Source organism: Lactuca virosa, chromosome 4, assembly GCF_052849685.1.
Source record: "Lactuca virosa cultivar CGN04683 chromosome 4, Lactuca_virosa_CGN04683_v6, whole genome shotgun sequence".
Taxonomy (NCBI): Eukaryota; Viridiplantae; Streptophyta; class Magnoliopsida; order Asterales; family Asteraceae; genus Lactuca; species Lactuca virosa.
Genome location: NC_136429.1, coordinates 502,562,783 through 502,573,417, shown reverse-complemented (window position 1 = coordinate 502,573,417; position 10,635 = coordinate 502,562,783). Strand labels below are relative to the sequence as shown.

Here is a 10,635-nt window from a genome sequence, read left to right as displayed (position 1 = left end):
AAACCGGTCAACTCCATTAACCCTTGTATGTTAGGGTTTACATTATACAATTCGCTATTTCAATGAGAAAAGATCATTTGAAAAATTCATGTGTTTGATTTTCCTTAGCCTTAAGAGTGCTAAACAACAAACCAAAGCGATAAAACACTATTGCACAATCATCGGGATTGTGTAAGACACTAAATCATGGCTTAACGGGGTTTATGGACCTTTCGTTGCGAAGCCGGACACTCAAAAAGATCACAAACGAAACCTCTCACAATCTCTTTCACTCAACCTCTCTCTATTAAAATCTCTCCCAAATCTCTCCCGAATCTCTCCCAAATCTCTCTCAAAAGTTCCTTTAATTTTTTGTAATCATTCGGGCCATCCCGACCCTTAACTGGGTCAAAAACCACTTGAAACGGGGTAAAAACGGGTAAAATAGGCTTAAGGACCCAAAACTGAAGCTTCAGGACCGAAGTCCCTGTCATAAAGGAAGACGACACACATTTATCTGTCGTAACCTTACGACTCGCGTGTTGATGACACGCAATGAGTATCAAGGAAGCCCCTGTCATAAAAGAAGACGACATGCATGTGTGCGTGTCATAATTTTTCCGGTTTTTCGACTACGACTTCGTTTTAACTCCGTTTTTCATTATTTTAACGTGGGATTTTCACCCAAAACTTTATTTTATAAACTAAGGCCCCAAAATATATAAATCTCCAGGGTTTTTATAAAAATGTATTAAAAGAATTGGTGGTTGGACTAATTATTGAGGGAATATTTGCTTTTCCTTATTTTATGACAAAAGCAAGCCACCACCACCTCACTCTATGATCATCCACTCTTTCCCACTACTCCTTGTCACCTTAGTGGACCTTTACACCCAATCTCAAGCTCTTCCCATGTTCTAAGAGCTGGAGGATTGATCCTCTCTCCTCATTCTCCATAAAGTTCTTTCATTCTACACTTAGCAACCAAAGGACACTCTCCAAAATTCTCTCATCTTTTCTCTCAATTTCAAGAACTTCAAGGCTTTCTCCAGGGATTTCTTCCTTCAATTAGTAAGTATCTTCATCATTCACATAATTATTAAACTCCATTCTACTCAAATCATTGATATCTTACACAAATTCCATCTTATTCGGTGTTAGATTCTCGAATCATCAAGATATCTTCTTAGTGTTCTTGGGTTGAACACTTCCTCTATCTCACTTTCATCTACTGAAATCACATAAGGTGAGTTCATACCCCTACATTTACATGTTTTTCTTAAGTTTTAAGGGGGGAATACAAGTAAAATCATCAAGAACACAATTAAACTTTTTCTAACAGATTACATCAGAAAAGATGGACGTTAATCACGGACTTTTTTGGTCAACTTAAATATTTTAGTTTTCAAAACTGTTCCAGGTGCAAGTAGTTCAAACTCTTAGCTTTAAAATGGCTACTTGCACATCTCCATATGATTTTTCTACAATTTATGGTGATTTTTACAAAACTGTCTGTCATTTCAGAGGCAAACCCGGACCAGTCTGTGATTATGAACATTTTCACCTCTGTTAGAGATCACTAAAAATCATGGTAAAATTTACGAACAAACTAGACTCATATTCCAAACTCTCAAAATTTGCGGATTTGGATTTAGAGCTTTGATGATTTTTTTATAAATTTTCTAAGAACAGTAACAGAAACTATTTTTCAACGAAAAGTTGCTGTTAATTTCATTTCACCTTGTAACATGTTGAGCAAGGTGTATATCTTTATGTGATTATATGTTATTGCAATATATGACATTTTATCTTAATATTTAGACACACATCAGTTTACAAATGGATTTGGTCATATAAAATATAAAGAATAACAAGTGATTATAATCAAAGTACAATCGATACATTCAAACATTTAATAAACTATTTTGAATATAGTTTGCATACATTACCACGTACTACCCTTGGTTGATAAACTATAATAGGTATAGTTTATGATACATTACATAACAAATACATTTAAAAAGGGTACATTTATACAAAGGATATTTTCATTAAGCAAGGTACGGCCATACGGTACCAAGTTTTCATAACACGTAATTCCGTTAATGACTTTGTGAGACATTTACTTCAAATTACCATTAAGTCCTGTATTGTAACCAGAGTCTCCTTGAGGGAGAGCGTGATACTTGTGTATAGATCTATATTGGGTTTGACAAACCCACACCTAAGCTGCATGCAACAGCTAGACCGGCAGGTCTGGGGTGACAAATGTCATAACATTTCCGACGCCTGAAGAACGTCGTTTCAGGCCAACTAGGTCATAGCATGGTTATAATAACTCACATAAAGTATTAATAAACGTTGGAATTTACGGGAACTTCATTAAAATTTAATGAGTTTATGTCGATTTAAACTTGCATTGTTTTACTATAAATATGACAAATTACTTGTACATTTCGGTCTTTGGGTTTTAAGACTACATTTACACATTAAGGAAAATATTGGATTTTCTAACACAAATACTACTTTCACAAACGAAAGGCTTTTAATAATACCAAACAAAAGCTTATGAACTCACCAACCTTTGTGTTGACACTTTTTCAAACAACTTGTATTCTCAGGAAATCATTAAACAGGTAATCAAGTGCTTTTGAGGATGGGACGCTAAGGCGTCTACTATTTCATATTTTGTCAACATATTGTAATTGATTCGTAAACATGTAATTCATACAATGATGTAACTTTTTCAATTATATATATGTTGGTTGTGTTTGCTTGAATTACTATTACAATTGTTGTTATGATACTACACATGAAGTCCTCCACCCCCGGACGTTTCCGCCATCCTTGGTTTGGGGGTGTGACAGATTGGTATCAGAGCATAGTTTATAGTGAATTAAGTATATCAAACCACATAAGATATACAAACTATAAACACAATTGGGACTAATAGTCTCTGATTTGTGCATTTTTCAAATAAATATACTTTTAGAAAATAAATGATTTTTTTATTAAAAGTATAAATACATGCATACATGCTCATATAGTGTCATAACTAGAAGAACATAAAATAAAAGAAGAGGAGTTGTACATTATGGGTATGCCTTGGTATATGTAAATCAAGTCTGGGAAGGATATAGCCTGATCAACTATATCTGTCCGAGGAGTGACTTACATATACTGGGGGATAGTCATAATGGGCAACAAATCTATCAACCTAACTACACCCTACAGAGAATACTTTAAGAATCGAATCTAAACAGCTAAAAATACTATAGGAGTATTTGGTGATACTATAACCAACTTATGTGAAAACTAAAGACCTCTATTAGTAGGCCTATGATAACTGAGTGCATACGCCAAGGTTATACATAATTAAAGATATTATAGACTCAGAATCTATGACTATTGCTCTACTTCCTGTTCCTTGTTTGGTTGTGGACTTAGAGTAGAGTCATTTATTCGAAAGTCTATTCTATCTCAAATTATGTATAACTGATATGCACTACGTGATTATAGACGTAACTAATAAGGATCACCCCTATAAGTAATTATAGGATTAGGCGTCTATTAATTATCTCTTCTACCCCTATTCTCGCAGGAGCAACATGATGTGTAAATTTTAACGCCCGTACAAAACCTACTTCTACCCACTACCATAACTCCATCTCCAAGACGTTAACAGAAACACCAAGAATAGTTCACTAAAGTGCGAAAATATACATGTGTATATAAATGGTAAGGATATTTACTAAAAGGTTTATCAATGAAATAGGCATGCATTTTATTTCATTGAATCTCACTACTTGGTATTACAAACAATTTACAACTAGTAACTCTAAGATTCTTTAGGTGTACCTCGAAGTTATGTGTAATTAAGAAATGATTGACCTAGAAATGGTGAGTCCGCCTTAGGACCTGTTCCTTGTTTGGTTGTGGACTTAGGGTAGACTCATTAGGATCAACAGTCTAATAAAATTTTAATTACACATAACTGGGGGCATGTCAAGAGAATCTTAGGAGTGGATCAGACATGGAACAAATCACAAGATTATAATCAAGTTATTCCTACTAAATTCATAAGTCTATTTATATAGACCTATGGTATAGAGTCGTCGGCGTAGTCGTGTCGGCAATCTAAAATATGGCTAAATACATAATATAAACGATAATACCCAAATTATACAAAATTTTCTGCATTAAAAATCAATAGACAAATACATAAAATGAAACAAAAAAAAAAAAAAAGAGTATCAAACTATCAAGAGAAAAACACATACAATGTAGATTAAAATCCACTAATGATAACAAAATGGCTAAAAGAAAAGGTAAGGACTAAGGATTGTTAAGTCCTCTCTTCTTATAAATAGCTTTGAAGCAAGCTAGCCTAAGCTTCTTTGTTCTTTCTGTTAGTTCCATACCTGGCAATTTCTCCATCATCTTCTTGTGCCCTGCTAACGTCTCTACCTCCTCCTTTAATCCCAACTCCTAGTTTTTTTAGGTAGATGCAATATATTTTTCGTGTGAGTTCATAAAATTTACAATGAGTTAAGTTTATGTAAATATAAATCAGAAATCGTAGTAAAACAATTGATTCGATGTGGCATATGCCTAGGGCCTATGTTTATGTTATAAAGAAACTAATAATTAGAATTTTAGAAAATACCAAAACTACTTTGGTTACCAAGTGCATGCATGCATGCATGAGTAATGTATAGAAGGTTATTATCGTAGTTTACCTTGGCATTTTGAATGAGGGATTGAAGGCTCTTAAGTTTTCTATGAGGCCATCTGTTTATGTTTAGCTCTCTGCATCTTTTCTTCAACAATGTTAACCCTATCCCTAGTTCCTTTGCTGCCATGATTATCGGCATCTCAAAGTACTTCGCTATCTCTTCAAACTCCAATGGTCTTAATCTATTTGCCACCTTCCGGCCACCGTGATCAGTGGTGGCAGCACTAGAACTACCTGTAGCCTCACCACCGGATTTACAGTCTTCACTGAAACTAACCAATGGTAAATTACCATCCTCCCAACAATCCCATAAGCTTATGTCTTCAAGGGGATCAAGATCATGAAACTCATTTCTAGAAATGATGTTTTGATCTTTGTTAAGTACTGTGAAAACATTCTGATCGAGCACTTCATGCGATTTTTCCGACAACTCGAAATCCTGATGGTTGAGCAGGTCACCACTGCAAAAATCAAACCATGTTTTGATCAATATAAACAAAATCACTTTTCTGTGCGAAAGATGGTGTAATGAGTGACATTTATATATACCTGAACAGATCCTGATGATCAAAGTACTGAAACCGATCGAGGTCATCTATGGGGTTTTGATGATCTGCAGGCGGATCCATTTGTGAGGGAGAAGTAACGAATAACAAATAAAGAGGAAATGAATGGACTTTGAACCGTACCCTTCTTCTGTGATGATTTATATAAGGTAAGTGGGAGGAGTAATAAATAAAAAAAAATAAAGAGGAAATGAATGGTCTTTGAGCCGTAACCTTCTTCTTCAATTCACACACATATACGTATATGTTGCTGCAAATTAGGACTTTTGTGCCTCATGCATTTAATGCATCACATGCCTACTGCATATTCTTGACTTTGAAGCTACGTACCAGTTTCGAATTTCCCCAGTAGCACACTTTTCATTAGAAAGTACTCCAAGTCTTCACACATGCAAATTATGACTTGAGTGTCGCTATAGGTAACTAATAAAACTTTATTTTTTTTAACCCCTTAAATATCAGTACAAGCATCTAACATCGACATTTAAATTCTAAATTTCTTTTTATTACTAAAACTAGCATCTATTCAAGTCTATAAACCATGAATCTTGGGAACACGGCAAAACCCAAATAAGTCTTATCATCTATGTAAAAACTCAGGGTTTTTACCAGTGAATCTATCAGTAGCGGAGCTTGAACAATTAACTTGGGGGAGGGGGGCCGAAAATATTATAAACTGAAATTAAAAAAAAAAATCAAAATCAAAATTTGAACAATAACCAATAACTCATTTAACAATAACCAAATCTATAAGTTCATAACTAGTAAATCAAATTGGAAAATCGCCAAATCACAAATGACAGCCAAATTAAAAAGAAACTCAGTAAGACAGTAGTAACGCATAAATAGGCAACGGATTGACTGAAAACAGCAGCAGCAGTGCAATACGCCAACACCAACAATCAACAATCTTACAATCAGAAAAGAAAGAACAGCTGAACAGGATATGGGTCTCGGGATTACATACCTGATTTCTGTGAAGTGTGAATAGGGATTTGGGCATTAGGCGATGGCGATTGGCGAGAGTGAGACCAGGCGACTGACTTAGCGAGACAACGAGAAACGAACAACAGGCGAGATAGGCAGCGAATTGGGCAAATAGGGATGAATCGATTTTGATTTCTTGATATCGGGCTTGGTAACACTTGCCTATAACCCAAGTGGGGTAACAAAGTGGATGTTCATTTGAGTTGGCCCAGTAGGCAATGTGGGCCTGAAGAGCCGAGGCATGTTATCTATCCACTGTCGAGAGAGAAGAGTTTTTGCAGCTCTGTGAAGCCAGCCTGACGCATTGCCTCTTTCTCTAAGACCCAAGCCTAAGCTCAAGCCACATGAATCAACTCTCGACTTGGAGCGGGCAAGAGTATTGGACCATTCTGATTAGGAATCGAGAGGGGCCAAAGCCCAAGTTTGAAGATAGCAGGCTTATAACAATTTTATTTTGAACTACAATTCCTACTCCTGGCCCCAATAATACTACGCCCCTGGAATCTATGATGGCTAGTGTAAACGTTATGGTCATATATCATTAAGATTCTATGGACTTAGAATGTGTGATTCCGCCTCATTCCCTGTTCCTTGTTTGGTTGTGGGCTTAAGGCGGGGTCACCCATCCAAAATGCCCTTGTAATATTAATGATATACGACTAGTTTACGCCAATCGACTATAAAAGAACTAGTAGGACTTATAATGCAAATTTCGTCAAAATTTGTTGAAACATTCGTAATGATGGAACTCGCTAACTATAAAATATTCATAGTGGTAATACCAAGGATAAAACAGGGAGTATAAAAGCACACATAGAATACTCTATCATCCTAAAACAATAAACTCCTTTTAAATTGACTCAGCTCAAGTTACAATAAGAAATTTCCAAGGTCGTCATGTGACATCAGGCAGGTTGTTCCTCGCCATAATCAATTTCTTGTACTACGAGAAGTTTTCCACATCTTTTTCCAAACTCTTGAAGTCCCAGTCAAAATGCAAATTTCGGGACGAAATTCCCACTAACGGGGGGATGATGTGACAACCGTCAAATTTCGCTCAAGTCAAAGTCAAACAAAGTCAACAAGTCAAACCGGTCAACTCCATTAACCCTTGTATGTTAGGGTTTACATTATACAATTCGCTATTTCAATGAGAAAACATCATTTGAAAAATTCATGTGTTTGATTTTCCTTAGCCTTAACAGTGCTAAACAACAAACCAAAGCGATAAAACACTATTGCACAATCATCGGGATTGTGTAAGACACTAAATCATGGCTTAACGGGGTTTATGGACCTTTCGTTGCGAAGCCGGACACTCAAAAAGATCACAAACGAAACCTCTCACAATCTCTTTCACTCAACCTCTCTCTATTAAAATCTCTCCCAAATCTCTCCCGAATCTCTCCCAAATCTCTCTCAAAAGTTCCTTTAATTTTTTGTAATCATTCGGGCCATCCCGACCCTTAACTGGGTCAAAAACCACTTGAAACGGGGTAAAAACGGGTAAAATAGGCTTAAGGACCCAAAACTGAAGCTTCAGGACCGAAGTCCCTGTCATAAAGGAAGACGACACACATTTATCTGTCGTAACCTTACGACTCGCGTGTTGATGACACGCAATGAGTATCAAGGAAGCCCCTGTCATAAAAGAAGACGACATGCATGTTTGCGTGTCATAATGTTTCCGGTTTTTCGACTACGACTTCGTTTTAACTCCGTTTTTCATTATTTTAACGTGGGATTTTCACCCAAAACTTTATTTTATAAACTAAGGCCCCAAAATATATAAATCTCCAGGGTTTTTATAAAAATGTATTAAAAGAATTGGTGGTTGGACTAATTATTGAGGGAATATTTGCTTTTCCTTATTTTATGACAAAAGCAAGCCACCACCACCTCACTCTATGATCATCCACTCTTTCCCACTACTCCTTGTCACCTTAGTGGACCTTTACACCCAATCTCCAGCTCTTCCCATGTTCTAAGAGCTGGAGGATTGATCCTCTCTCCTCATTCTCCATAAAGTTCTTTCATTCTACACTTAGCAACCAAAGGACACTCTCCAAAATTCTCTCATCTTTTCTCTCAATTTCAAGAACTTCAAGGCTTTCTCCAGGGATTTCTTCCTTCAATTAGTAAGTATCTTCATCATTCACATAATTATTAAACTCCATTCTACTCAAATCATTGATATCTTACACAAATTCCATCTTATTCGGTGTTAGATTCTCGAATCATCAAGATATCTTCTTAGTGTTCTTGGGTTGAACACTTCCTCTATCTCACTTTCATCTACTGAAATCACATAAGGTGAGTTCATACCCCTACATTTACATGTTTTTCTTAAGTTTTAAGGGGGGAATACAAGTAAAATCATCAAGAACACAATTAAACTTTTTCTAACAGATTACATCAGAAAAGATGGACGTTAATCACGGACTGTTTTGGTCAACTTAAATATTTTAGTTTTCAAAACTGTTCCAGGTGCAAGTAGTTCAAACTCTTAGCTTTAAAATGGCTACTTGCACATCTCCATATGATTTTTCTACAATTTATGGTGATTTTTACAAAACTGCATGTCATTTCAGAGGCAAACCCGGACCAGTCTGTGATTATGAACATTTTCACCTCTGTTAGAGATCACTAAAAATCATGGTAAAATTTACGAACAAACTAGACTCATATTCCAAACTCTCAAAATTTGCGGATTTGGATTTAGAGCTTTGATGATTTTTTTATAAATTTTCTAAGAACAGTAACAGAAACTGTTTTTCAACGAAAAGTTGCTGTTAATTTCATTTCACCTTGTAACATGTTGAGCAAGGTGTATATCTTTATGTGATTATATGTTATTGCAATATATGACATTTTATCTTAATATTTAGACACACATCAGTTTACAAATGGATTTGGTCATATAAAATATAAAGAATAACAAGTGATTATAATCAAAGTACAATCGATACATTCAAACATTTAATAAACTATTTTGAATATAGTTTGCATACATTACCACGTACTACCCTTGGTTGATAAACTATAATAGGTATAGTTTATGATACATTACATAACAAATACATTTAAAAAGGGTACATTTATACAAAGGATATTTTCATTAAGCAAGGTACGGCCATACGGTACCAAGTTTTCATAACACGTAATTCCGTTAATGACTTTGTGAGACATTTACTTCAAATTACCATTAAGTCATGTATTGTAACCAGAGTCTCCTTGAGGGAGAGCGTGATACTTGTGTATAGATCTATATTGGGTTTGACAAACCCACACCTAAGCTGCATGCAACAGCTAGACCGGCAGGTCTGGGGTGACAAATGTCATAACATTTCCGACGCCTGAAGAACGTCGTTTCAGGCCAACTAGGTCATAGCATGGTTATAATAACTCACATAAAGTATTAATAAACGTTGGAATTTACGGGAACTTCATTAAAATTTAATGAGTTTATGTCGATTTAAACTTGCATTGTTTTACTATAAATATGACAAATTACTTGTACATTTCGGTCTTTGGGTTTTTAAGACTACATTTACACATTAAGGAAAATATTGGATTTTCTAACACAAATACTACTTTCACAAACGAAAGGCTTTTAATAATACCAAACAAAAGCTTATGAACTCACCAACCTTTGTGTTGACACTTTTTCAAACAACTTGTATTCTCAGGAAATCATTAAACAGGTAATCAAGTGCTTTTGAGGATGGGACGCTAAGGCGTCTACTATTTCATATTTTGTCAACATATTGTAATTGATTCGTAAACATGTAATTCATACAATGATGTAACTTTTTCAATTATATATATGTTGGTTGTGTTTGCTTGAATTACTATTACAATTGTTGTTATGATACTACACATGAAGTCCTCCACCCCCGGACGTTTCCGCCATCCTTGGTTTGGGGGTGTGACAGTTTTTCATTATTTTAACGTGGGATTTTCATCCAAAACTTTATTTTATAAACTAAGGCCCCAAAATATATAAATCTCCAGAGTTTTTATAAAATATATTAAAAGAATTAGTGGTTGAACTAATTATTGAGGGAATATTTGCTTTTCCTTAATTTATGGCAAAAGCAAACCACCACCACCTCACTCTATGATTAGCCACTCTTTCCCACTACCCCTTGTCTCCTTAGTGGACCTTTACACCCAATCTCCAGCTCTTCCCACGTTCTAAGAGCTGGAGGATTGATCCTCTCTCCTCATTCTCCATAAAATTCTTTCATTCTACACTTAGCAACCAAGAACACTCTCCAAAATTCTCTCATCTTTTCTCTCAACTTCAAGAACTTCAAGGCTTTCTCCAGGGATTTCTTTCTTCAATTAGTAAGTATATTCATCATT

The 10,635-nt window shown here is 35.4% G+C and overlaps 2 long non-coding RNA genes across 2 annotated transcripts; both read left to right on the top strand.

Moving 5' to 3' along the window:
• Positions 1 to 869: 869 nt before the first annotated feature.
• On the top strand, positions 870 to 2,759 carry LOC145169490 (uncharacterized). Its single transcript, XR_013742532.1, has 3 exons — positions 870 to 1,050; positions 1,141 to 1,225; positions 2,601 to 2,759. It is a non-coding gene; the product is annotated as an uncharacterized LOC145169490 (long non-coding RNA).
• A 5,481-nt stretch (positions 2,760 to 8,240) lies between these two features.
• On the top strand, positions 8,241 to 10,056 carry LOC145105392 (uncharacterized). The gene is made up of 3 exons (XR_013707288.1): positions 8,241 to 8,405; positions 8,496 to 8,580; positions 9,957 to 10,056. It is a non-coding gene; the product is annotated as an uncharacterized LOC145105392 (long non-coding RNA).
• The last annotated feature ends 579 nt before the right edge of the window (positions 10,057 to 10,635 follow it).